The 11,259-nt window shown below is 47.2% G+C and overlaps 1 protein-coding gene across 1 annotated transcript in view; it reads right to left on the reverse strand.

Annotated features, from left to right (window-relative positions):
- Gfod1 (glucose-fructose oxidoreductase domain containing 1) overlaps nt 1-11,259 on the reverse strand; it is a 99,969-nt gene that overhangs the window by 39,000 nt on the left and 49,710 nt on the right. The window lies entirely within an intron of this gene.

Genomic DNA, 11,259 nt, shown 5'->3' on the forward strand with positions numbered 1-11,259 from the left:
AAATAAAATAAAAATTTCTCATGTCCTCTTGAAGCAAGTCCTTCAGGCATCCCTCACTATGAAAAACTGGACCCTTCCCTGGTATCCTGTTTGCCTGCCTTTCATCCACTGAGCCCCTTATCTGCGGCAGGGAGCCCATCTCAACACCCCAGTGGCTTCCTGAGACTAGAATAGCAACAGACCTTATACACGCTGCCCTCTCTTCCTATGCTCACACATCGTATCTATGACAAAGCTTAATTCATACATTAAGTATCATATGAGGTGGAGAGACAGGACAGAGGGACATGTCACATCCAGAGTAGTACAGAATGAGATAATAGGAGATTTCGTTTTATTGCTCAAAATGGCATACAATTTAAGACATGAATTGTTTGTTTATTCCTGGGATTTTTCCATGTAATATTTTGAACTGAAGCTGACTGCAAATATCTAAAAGTATAGATCCAGGGGGCTTGGAGCTGAGGGGACTATGGTACAGGAGAGGTCTCTCTTATCCCAGGCTTGGAGATTTGTAACCCACTTCCAATGGCTGAGCCAAGAACATTTTTTTTTTCTTAAAGAATATGACATCTGCTCAATGGTTCAATTGACTAAACTCAGCTCTGAGGACAAAACCCAGAGACTTAAGCTCAGGAGTGCTACCGTGGTTCACCAAGTGCAATGGTGCTATCCGTACAGACAGCAGAACTGAAGGTGGTGGGTACTTACTCCTTCACACACCTGTCACACAAAGACCCAGGACAATGTCAGGCTCCAAACAGGAACAAAGCCAGGGACACTCCTCATAATCGCAGCAGGAAAACAATGGCCGGAAGACAATCCTTTCAGCCACAGCATAAATGGTAACCTTAGTGCTCACACCACTGTTCAAACAATAATAGACATCTGGATTCAGAGCCTGCTAGGAAGAGATTTAGCAGAAAGAGAATAACGTGCCTCTGTGTAGAACACACGTGTGAATGGACACACACACACACACACACACTTTGGTAGGGAGACACTGTAGAAAACATTGTCATTTAAAACATGGAAGGATTTCACAGCAATATTTATTAGTCATAGTAAGAAACCAAAGCTAAGTGAAGAGAAACCCTAAGCTGAATTCCTTGGGGTGTCCCCTCTTGCAGTAACCTGGGAGGAAGGTGTTAACTTGCAGGTAAGATGAAAGGTATCGGGCTTATCCGACCTGGCTTCAGCCCCAGGCTGGACTAAGGTTGTCATTCTGGAAGCTAGCCATTTTCCTGCTCCATTAAACCTTATACATCAAAGACCCTGGAGGGAACAATTGAGAAAATAAGGAGTGAACCCAAAGTTAGAGGCAGGAGCTGGAGGGAGCAAAGCTGGTGTGTGTGTGTGTGTGTGTGTGTGTGTGTGTGTGTGTGTGTGACACAATTGTTCTGTGTGTGTGTGTGTGTGTGTGTGACACAATTGTCCACCCTCATTAATCAGTTATTTCCAATCAGATATGAAATAGCAACCCAGACACGGGAACTGGCCAGATAGACTAGCATCCTTTGCAGAGCATACAGCCACCGGGAATGAGTCTCCTCTTACGGAGGCTTGCTTCCTTTATCCCAGCCTTGAGTTTGCTCATCTTTCCAACTGCACTCAGCTGTACAGACTTCATATCAAACATGGAAATGAAGGATAGCAGGCACCTAGGAGCTACTCAGAATTCAGACCTGGGCCACCACTGTCCGGAACCTCCCAAGGGAGCATGGAGGTTTCATCTGCCACCTCTGTTCCTTATTTCTTATTCATACTCATCCCTTAGAATTGTCAGATGTTAGAGCTGACGGCATCGTAGAAACCTAGCTGGCTGGGACTCATGTCCGAGTTGAAAACACAGTCCCCAAAGGTATCCACGTTCTCAACTACCACCTGGCCAACTAGCAGGACAGCAACAGGAACACCAGTTTCCTGAGCAGGGTTCATGTCACCCTGGGAAACAGCCCTGTCTTACTTTTCTATGCTACGACAAAACACCATGACCAAGGCAAGCTGTAAAAGAAAGTGTTTTGTGTTTTCTGGTGGAACTTTTCAGTGTGGGCACCCCTGCAGGTGGTTCCTGGCTTTGTGACATAAGTTCCTGTTCCACGGAAGGCTTGGTATGGAGGACAAACAGCAGATACTTCTCAAGCAAAGTTCTGACTGCCGTGTTGGTCTTTCATGGTATTTCCTCATGAAGAAAGAACTCGATAAGAAAGATATGGACCTATTTTAAATGGTGGGAAAAAGAACCCCAGAAAAATGGCTAAGACTAATGCAAAAGTGTGATTGAGACCAGATTGAGGCAAGATTCCAAGGAGAAAGTAGAATATTACCCAAACTCTACTCCTCCCCAGTAAGGGAAGGATGCCAGAGAGGGCTGCCACGCCTACTCCTAGCTACAGCACTCCACAAAGTACTGAGAGGCCTGTGGTGTGCCCTGAATGGACACCTCTCATGCTTTACAGCCACCATTGTCTGTCTCACCTACGTGGTAGCAGGAACCAATACTCCCTTGCTGTCATCTCTGCTGTTAAGCCAGAGTCAGGCCCAACCTCTTTAAACAGGGTATCACACCCCCTTCCTTCCTCGCTGTCAACACGGAGTCCGTGTAACGTAGAACCCCAATGTCTTAGTCAAGGTTTCTATTACTGTGATAAAATACCACAATCAGAAACAAGTTGGGGAGGAAAGGGTTTACTCGGCTTACATTTCCACCAGATCTGTAGTCCATCACTGGAGGAAGTCAGGGCAGGAATTCAAGCCTGGACAGAACCTGGAGGCAGGAGCTGATGCAGAGGCCATGGAAGATGCTGCTTACTGGCTTGCTTCCCATGGCTTGCTCAGCGCACTTTCTTGCAGGACCCAGGACCTCCAGCCCAGGGATAGCCCACCTACAATGGGCTGGGCTCTCCCACATTGATCACTAATTGAGAAAATGCCTTCCAGCTGGATCTCATAGAGGCATTTTTTTTCTCAAAAGAGGCTTTCTCTCTGAAGAATCTAACTTGTGACAAGTTGACACAAAGCCAGCCAGTATATCTGAGTTCTTATAATACTATTCAAGGCTACCAGGTCCCTCTGTCACCTACAGTCCCATGTCACCGCTTCTCTTTCTTCTCCTCTAGTCTACTTGCTAGGATGGGAAATCCAACTGTACTCTTAACAGCCCTCGAGTTTACTGTTGCTTCCATCTGGAACCTGCTGTCCCCAAACACTCACATGTCCCATTCCCTGACTGCCTTCATGTCTCTACCTGCCAGTGTTCCTTGATCTCCTCAGCCCCATGGTTCTCTGGGACCTCCTTTAACTGCATGGCTTTTGGTCTCAAGCTCAGCAGTCCCTGCAGCAGAAGGGAGACAGTTCCTTTCTCTAGTGTGTGTCTCTTCACCCTTCTAGAAGGTGTGTGAGCATCGCATAGGCAAGCGTCACATACATGGCCTGTTTGTTTTGGACTGAAGCATCTGGCCCAGAGAAGGCACTGGACACTTGCTGTTAGCGTGGGTGGAGCCTCTTTCATGGTTTTGAATTAGGTTTGCTGAGGTAACGGCACCATCCAGAGGAAAAACGCAGCCAGCAGTTTCCCTCCCTCCAAACTTCTCTGTTTACCCAGCGCTGTGTCTGAACATTCATTCTCCCACCTTTCAAAGGTGACAACCAAGCCTGGGATGTGCTGGCAGGGGCCGAGAGCACAGAAGGTACTATCTGCTTTGAGGGGAGGGGACTAGAAGGTTAGGGGAACCCTGCAGTCAAACCTCAAAAATCATCTCGATTCCTGGGCACCTCCTTAAAGAGAAGAACCCAGATCCTGGGCCTTCCACATACAGCCAGCCTGAGGGGCCACATTCCAGGAGCTGGGATTAAGAGGAGAGCCTACAGTGATGAAATCACAACAAAAATGATTTTATGGTTGGGGGTCACCACACCATGAAGAACCGAATTAAAGGGTGGCAGCATTAGGAAGGTTGAGAACCATTGGTCTAGAATGAGCACAGCTTAAATTATCAAGACACTCAGTCATATGCTAGCTGATGGCTCACTGTCAACCAAGGGCTGGTTTTTCTAAGTCTTTGAAAGGAAGTAGGCAGGTGTGCTCTTTTGTGGGGGAATGTAATGTCACACTGAAGCAAGCCTGTGATACATTTCAGGTTTCCTTTTGTTACTTTTTAAACTCCATGCCCAGTAATAGTGCTTGAAAGAACTGACTCTAAACAGGATGCTGTAAATCACACCGTTATAAGAAAAGATATTCATCTATGTACTACTTATAACAGGGGAAAAAAGCCTTGAAAACAAACCAAGTATCTAAAAATAGGGACAATGACCTATGTAATAAGTCTTAGCCCAGTGCCTGGCCAGATATCACACTTGCAGTTTGAGTCATCAAAGTGTAGGGCATTTTTACCACCATCTCTACCTGCATTTTCAGAAGACCGCCACCGATCTCCCCATCAACCTCCCTACAAGGGACATCTAACAATTGTACAGGAGCCATGGAACACCATTAGACCCTTCTCTCTGCCCATCCTCTGCAGCCTTTGTGAGTCTTCCCCATGAAGGGTGGGTGAAAAAAAAAAAGTCTCCCATTTAACTGGTATTTGTACTTTAATGTTGGGGTTGTTTTAACATCTGCAGGGCATGCATATGTGTGTGTGTGCTTGAATGTATGTATATGTGTGTATATGCTTGCATATATGTACATGTGTGCATATGTTTACTTGTATGTATACATGTATATGCATGTTTGTGTGTATGTATTGTGTATTACACATGTATAAATGTGCGTGCTTGCATGCATGTATATAATATGTGTATACTTGCATTTATGTATATATGTGTGTGTATGCTCACATATATGTATATATTGTGTGCTTACATGCATGTATATGTGTATATGCTTGCATGTATGTATGTGTATATGCTTGCATGTGTGCATATGTATGTGTACTTACAGTTATGTATATATGTGTGTGTATGCTTGCATGTATGTATATATGTTTAGGGGACAAGACTCATGAAGCTCTGGCAGACTAAAAATAATCTTAAGCTTCTGGTCCTCCTGCCTCTACCTCCTTAGTGTGCGTATGCAACTATCCCCTATGCCTGGTCTATGAAATGCTGGGGGCCAAGCCCAAGGCTTCTTGTATGCTAGGTCATAAGCCTGGGAGCAAACCCAGGGCTGCTAAGTATACAACTGAGCTCATCTACAGTACTCTGAGCCCTGGCAAAGATGAAAATTACAGAAGCAAGTACTTGACATATTGGGCTGGAAGCCAGGTCTGTCTACAGGGGTTCCCCTATGGGGGAGGGGTGAAAAGGGGTTTTCTGCGAAAGCTTGGCCTTCTTCCAGGGCTGTCAATCAAATGCATTCCAATCTGTAATGGAAAAGACAAGGGACGGTTTCTCCCCTGGGAGAAACAGTGAGCTCAAACATGAAATCAGAAACTGGATTTCTCTTCAAGGAGAAATATATGCAGTAAAGAAGGAAAAAAAATCAATAGGAAACTAAGATTGGTTAAGATTCATCTCCTTTTTACCTAAACACACACATACACACACACACACACACACACACACACATACACACACATATGCAAGCATACATGCACACATACCCATGTACACACATGCATGTATGGTTCACATATGCGCACATACACACACATGCACACATACATGTACTTATGCATGCACACACGAATACACATACACACATGTGCACACACTCTAACATGCCCTACACTGATACAGATGCCCATGCATAAACACATACACATGTGTTCTCCATTCCTCAATCTCTCATCATGCCCATCTTTAATTTAAACTGCCATTTGGACTTTATTGTCCTGGTGACAATAAAAGAAATGTGCTCCATCTGATGGTGAGGCGAACACCTCAAAACGATCAAGAGGTCCATGGTGCACAAGTTGCCAGGCTGGGCTTTCAAGAGAGAGAAGATGAGTCAGGAACAGCGACACATGCCTTTAATATCAGCACTGGGGAGGTAACTCTCTGTGCTGCCAGCCTGCCCTACATAGCAAGCTCCGGGCCAGGCATGGCTCCACAGTGAGACCCTGTTTCAAAACAGAGAGAGAGACAGAGAGAGAGAGAGACAGAGAAAGACAGAGAGACACAGAGAGAGGATGACCCTGAGGATGCATAATGGCATGGTTGGAAGGGACAAGAGACTGCACACGCTGACAAGGAGCAAATCGAAGCTCCCTATGTGTCTAGTGGCCCCACACTGCTCCACGGGTGTGCCCATTCCCTCCCCATCCACAGCTCAACACACCCCTTCCTTGCCTATATCCCGCTTCCCTATTTGCTCATAATTTATTTTAAACATTGCCTTGAGAACACAGGAGCAGATGTTCCCCCAAAGCGGAGATGCCTGCACCTCTTCACTGCAGCCCTTCACAAGTGAGTCACCCGCTCTTTGAGGTGGGTGAAGAGAAGGAAGATGGGATGGAGGAGGAAAGTGACCCATGCTCTTTTGGGCTGACATAATTTCCATCTGGTTTAGAAGCCTAGGCAAACCCAAATACCCTGGACTGGTTTGTTTGTTAAACAACAGACTCACCCCCCCCCCCAAACACACACACAAAGGATGCGGGAATCAGGACAGGGCTTCTTGGCATAAAGTTTCTCTTGGTGAGGAGGTACCCTGGTGGGATGCCATACCCTGATTTGACAATGCTGGACACAAGGGCCTTCAGGGAAGCTTTGTGTCATGGTGTGAGATGAGCAGATGCATTAGAGGCAATACTTTCAACCCTGTGTGCTTTATCTGGCCATTTCTTCTATAGCCCACGCCATTTTAGGTGCACATTTTTGAAGTGGAAGATCCTAGCCAGCAACAAACCGGGTGTACAAGTGTCACATGCCCAAGGGAGCTAGAGATATCCTGCAGCTGGTTTACTGGACACTTAATCAACCAAGAGAAAATGAAAATCTTGTTGTCTTTACAAGAACCCCACGAGACACTACATTTGAGGTCAAATAGGGTTTCTGCCATAGAACTTGGTATAGAGAAAAATGATATGCAAATAAGCCAGGGCTGGGATGTGGTTCAGTGGTAGAACACCTGCCTAGAATCCAGAAAAGGGCTCATCTCATCAGTGGTAGCGAGCTTGCCTAGGATCCAGCATAGAGGGGTTGGGTGCATGGCTCTACAATGAAGTGCTTGCTTAGTTCTATGCACAAGGCCCAGGGTTCCATCCCTCACACTTCAACAAGCAAGCAAGCAAGCAAGCAAGCAAGCAAGCAAGCAAACAAACAAAACCAACACAACCCAGAATCCTTCACTCCAATGTAGAGACTGAAGTCCTATTGACTGCTAAAACTCACACAATTACACAGACAGGCATGCCTGGGCAACAGAATAGTTGGTGTGTGTATTGAACATTGAGGAGATCGACACAAGACAGGCAGGTGGCTAGCCACCTCCCATCGGTACCACGTGTCACCCATTCCACCGAGCAGAGGAGGACACCAAGGCCGCTGAGCCACAGACACTCACTCGGAGACCAAGAGCAGATCTGAGGCTGGCTCTGCTGCAGAATGTACTATACTCCTCCTCGTACTTCACACCGCCTCCTGTGAAGGAGCTCCATAAAGTATCCCAGAGATGAGCCCTTCCTTTGACGCCTACGTGAGACTCGAAGCCAGCAGCTGGCCATTCACTCTATTCCTGATCATGACAATAGGCTACAAGAGTCAACGCTCCACCACTGAACTGAGATCTAGGGACCAAAATTTCTGCCCCTACCCTAGACACTGATGAACACAGAAGCTAGAAAAGCTCACTGGCCCAAGGCTGTAGAACCAACCAAAGGCAAGGCTTAAAACCCGGGCAGTCAAGACCAGAGAGGCCATGTTTGCAGCTACTGATTAGGGACTATTTCACCCAAGGCTGAGCTAAAACTAATGGTAGTCAGAGGGCAGGAAATGCCTCCAGACCCCATCTGGAAGTCGTGAGCTTGTAAAGAGTTCTTTCTGGAGCTACTTGAGGAAGACAGCAGAGTCAGCAGCCCTGACCGAAAACTTTAAGACCTCCATTCCATACTGCTTCCTGACAGACATACGTAACCTGACTTCCCTGCCAGAAAACCAGGCAGGAGCAGGCCTCCACGTGAGTCTTGTAGAAGTTAAAATTAAGGTGACAGCGTGCTCACCAGTTGTCCCCTGAAGGAGGAAAAGAACTCAGAGCATCTGGCTCACGTACACCAGGCACACCCCAAAGGCCATGGCTGGGTTTGGGGCCCCTATGTTATTGAGTTTTAGGGCCCCTATTTTGTAGCCCTGCAACACACAGGAAACGGCTTCCTGGAGCTCATGAGGCAGGCTGAGGCAGTCTCTCCTGCCTCTCTTCTTTCTGCTTCAGTGGGGCCTCCTAGGAGCAAGTTCTGGATAAAGAAACCCACTTGCCCAAGGCCACATATACAGCCTGGGGTGTCACAGGCCCATCGATAGGCATACAGTGCAGAGATCCAATTGCCAGGGAGCCACAGGGACAGGCATGTGTGGGGCTTGGTGTCCCCAACACAACACCTGGTTGATCTTTCTGCAGCTCTTCCTATGTCATGTAGGCTACAAGAAGACTGGAAGGCATGACTGGAACTCAGGGCTGCCCTGTTCCCAACAATGACTTAGTATCTCATTCATCCTTGGGCAGCCTATCCAGTTCCCAGTTCTTAACCATCTTTATGGCTCTGTGTGTGTGTGTGTGTGTGTGTGTGTGTGTGTGTGTGTGTGTGTGTGTGTGTGAGAGAGAGAGAGAGAGAGAGAGAGAGAGAGAGAGAGAGAGAGAGAGAGAAACATATATAACTAAATTGCAAGGTTCTTAAGCATGAACTCTGTATTCTGTAAAACACAACTGTTATGCCGAAAGGTTGGAACTTAGTCGGGCAATGCCTCTGGTCACTCCCAAAGGTAGACAGGGTTACAGCAGAAATCCCTCTGAGAACCCAGAAGCAGAGGCCTGCATCACTGGAGAGGCAGTCCTTGAGCTAGGAACAGAGCTTATGGGCAAATGGAGACTGGGAGAGAAGCCAGGGGACTCAGCCATTTGCCAAATGCTTCTCTTCAGGTTTCTTTTGCTCTGGAAAAGGCTGGCTGTGTCCAATGGGAAGAGAGCATCGTCCTAGTGGTGGCAGACAAGCTCTTTCCTTTATCTGCATCTTGGGACACGCCCTTTCACCTCTGCCCTTCCATTTTTGCCTGTAAAGCACTGTTTATTTCATAGCTGTGAAGAGCAAAAGCAAGGTAGGGCATCTTTTTGTAAACCACGAAGCAGTTGGCAACACCATGATGTTGTGTCCCGACAACCCACTGGGCTCAACGGAGGTGGCAGAGGACTATGCTATCCCAGGCTTCGTGGTTGCCTCTCTAAGCCACTCTTCCAAGGCCACACACTCACTGAAGAAACCACGACTCGAGTTTGTCTCACACCTCCGAAGAGACAGGATGTGTCTGCAGAAGGGTGTGGCTTTCAGAAAAAATCCCAACACCTTGGCAAACATTTGACAAATGGGAGATGGCAAGTGAGAAGATCAGAGAGAGAGCCAGGAAGAGTTTAAAATGTGATGATAAAAAAGTAAATAAGAGGTGGAGAGACAGCTCAGAGTTAAGAGCACTGGCTAGTCATCCAGAAGACCTGAATTCAAGGGCCAGCACCCGCATGGCAGCTCACACCTGTCTTTAACTCTAGTTCCAGGGGTCTGACACCCTCTCACTGACATACATTCAGCAAAACACCAATGCAGAAAAATAAATAAATAAATAAATAAATTTTTAAAATAAAAAATAAAATAAACTACCTCTATAGCAAGGTTTTTCTTGTGCCTTTCTAAACTCTGTTCGAATTTTGATAGCTACACTCAGGAATGTCACATCCCACAGGCTAATAAAAGTTTTACCCTACTCTCTGCTGGGCCTGATACTTCCTTAGACGTGGGCACCCAGACTCCAGGTGTTCCTGGATGGTACCTTTCTAGACTCCAAGGAATCTTTAACGGGTCCCAGGACACCAGGCTGAGCCTCATGACTCTGTGGCCACCAAGTGTGGGAAGAGACTATGGTTGGAGAGATCACCTTGGCCACAAGAGAACAACCGGTCCTGGAGGGAAGCTCTTGATTTCACCCTTTCCAAAGGCTGCTACATCTTGGCTGAGCACTGGGGCCTGAGTTCCCCAAGCTATTTTCATGTAAGTAATATCCGAAGACTGGTAAGGACTGGGTACTGGTCGGTTTTTGTCAACTTTATACAAACCTAGACACAGCTGAGAGAGGGAATCTTAATGGAGACAATGCCTCCATAGGGTCAGCCTAGAGGGAAATCTGTAGGGGTGTGGTCTTGATTAGTGATTGACATGGAAGGACCCAGCTCATGGTGGGCAGTGCCGCCTCTGGGCACGTAATCCTGAAGTGTATAAGAAAGCGGGCTGAGCAATCCAGTAAGCAGCATCCCCCCATGACCCTGCTTCATTCAGTTCCTGCCTCCAGGTTCCTGCCTCAAGTTTCTGACCTGACTTCCCTGGGTGACTGACTGTTATCTGCAAGTATAAACAAAATGAACCCTTCCCTTCTGGAGGGGCTTTTGATCAAGGTGTTTTACCACAGCAATCGAAATCTAAGATAGACTACACACCTTGGAGATACAAAGTATAGATGGAAACAATGTTTCTTTGGATCTGTCTGTCTGTTTGTTTGTTGATTGTTGCATGCTGGGCAAGCACTCTCCCACAGAGCTGCATCTCCAGCCCCAGAATTAGCCTTTCCCTATCAGCTGTGTTTGAGGTCTGAACTCCTTAGAATCACAAAGTTAAGGGGCAGTCACTCCACTGTCTCAAAAGTGGTCATTAGGAGGGTCCTTTCTGTATCTCTCAGGCTGTTCCCCGCTCTGCTCCTAGCGATACTTTTGACAAGATGTGAGCTCCACCCAACCTGGAGAGACACTAGTCACGGTACCCTGTGAGGGCTCCGGGGCTGGGGAGGAAGTGAGGAAGATGTGTAGGTGGGGGTGGGGTGCCACCTGAGGCCCTTGAGGCTAGCAGTGGAAACACGACTTGACATTCACATTTTCCTATCCACTGATCTCAGGCACCAGCATGAGGCGTGCTAACTGTTCATTTCCACAGCCCTTCACACCCGACTGCTAATGAAGGCTCCAAGCTAAAGTCTTAAGCCACAAAGCCAGCACACAGCTCCTCTCTAAGGAATCCCCAGAGGTCACCTAGCCTTGGGGGGGGGGGGGCCTAGGGTTGGGGG

The sequence above is a fragment of the Mus pahari genome, chromosome 16 (assembly GCF_900095145.1).
Source record: "Mus pahari chromosome 16, PAHARI_EIJ_v1.1, whole genome shotgun sequence".
In the NCBI taxonomy this organism is placed as follows: domain Eukaryota; kingdom Metazoa; phylum Chordata; class Mammalia; order Rodentia; family Muridae; genus Mus; species Mus pahari.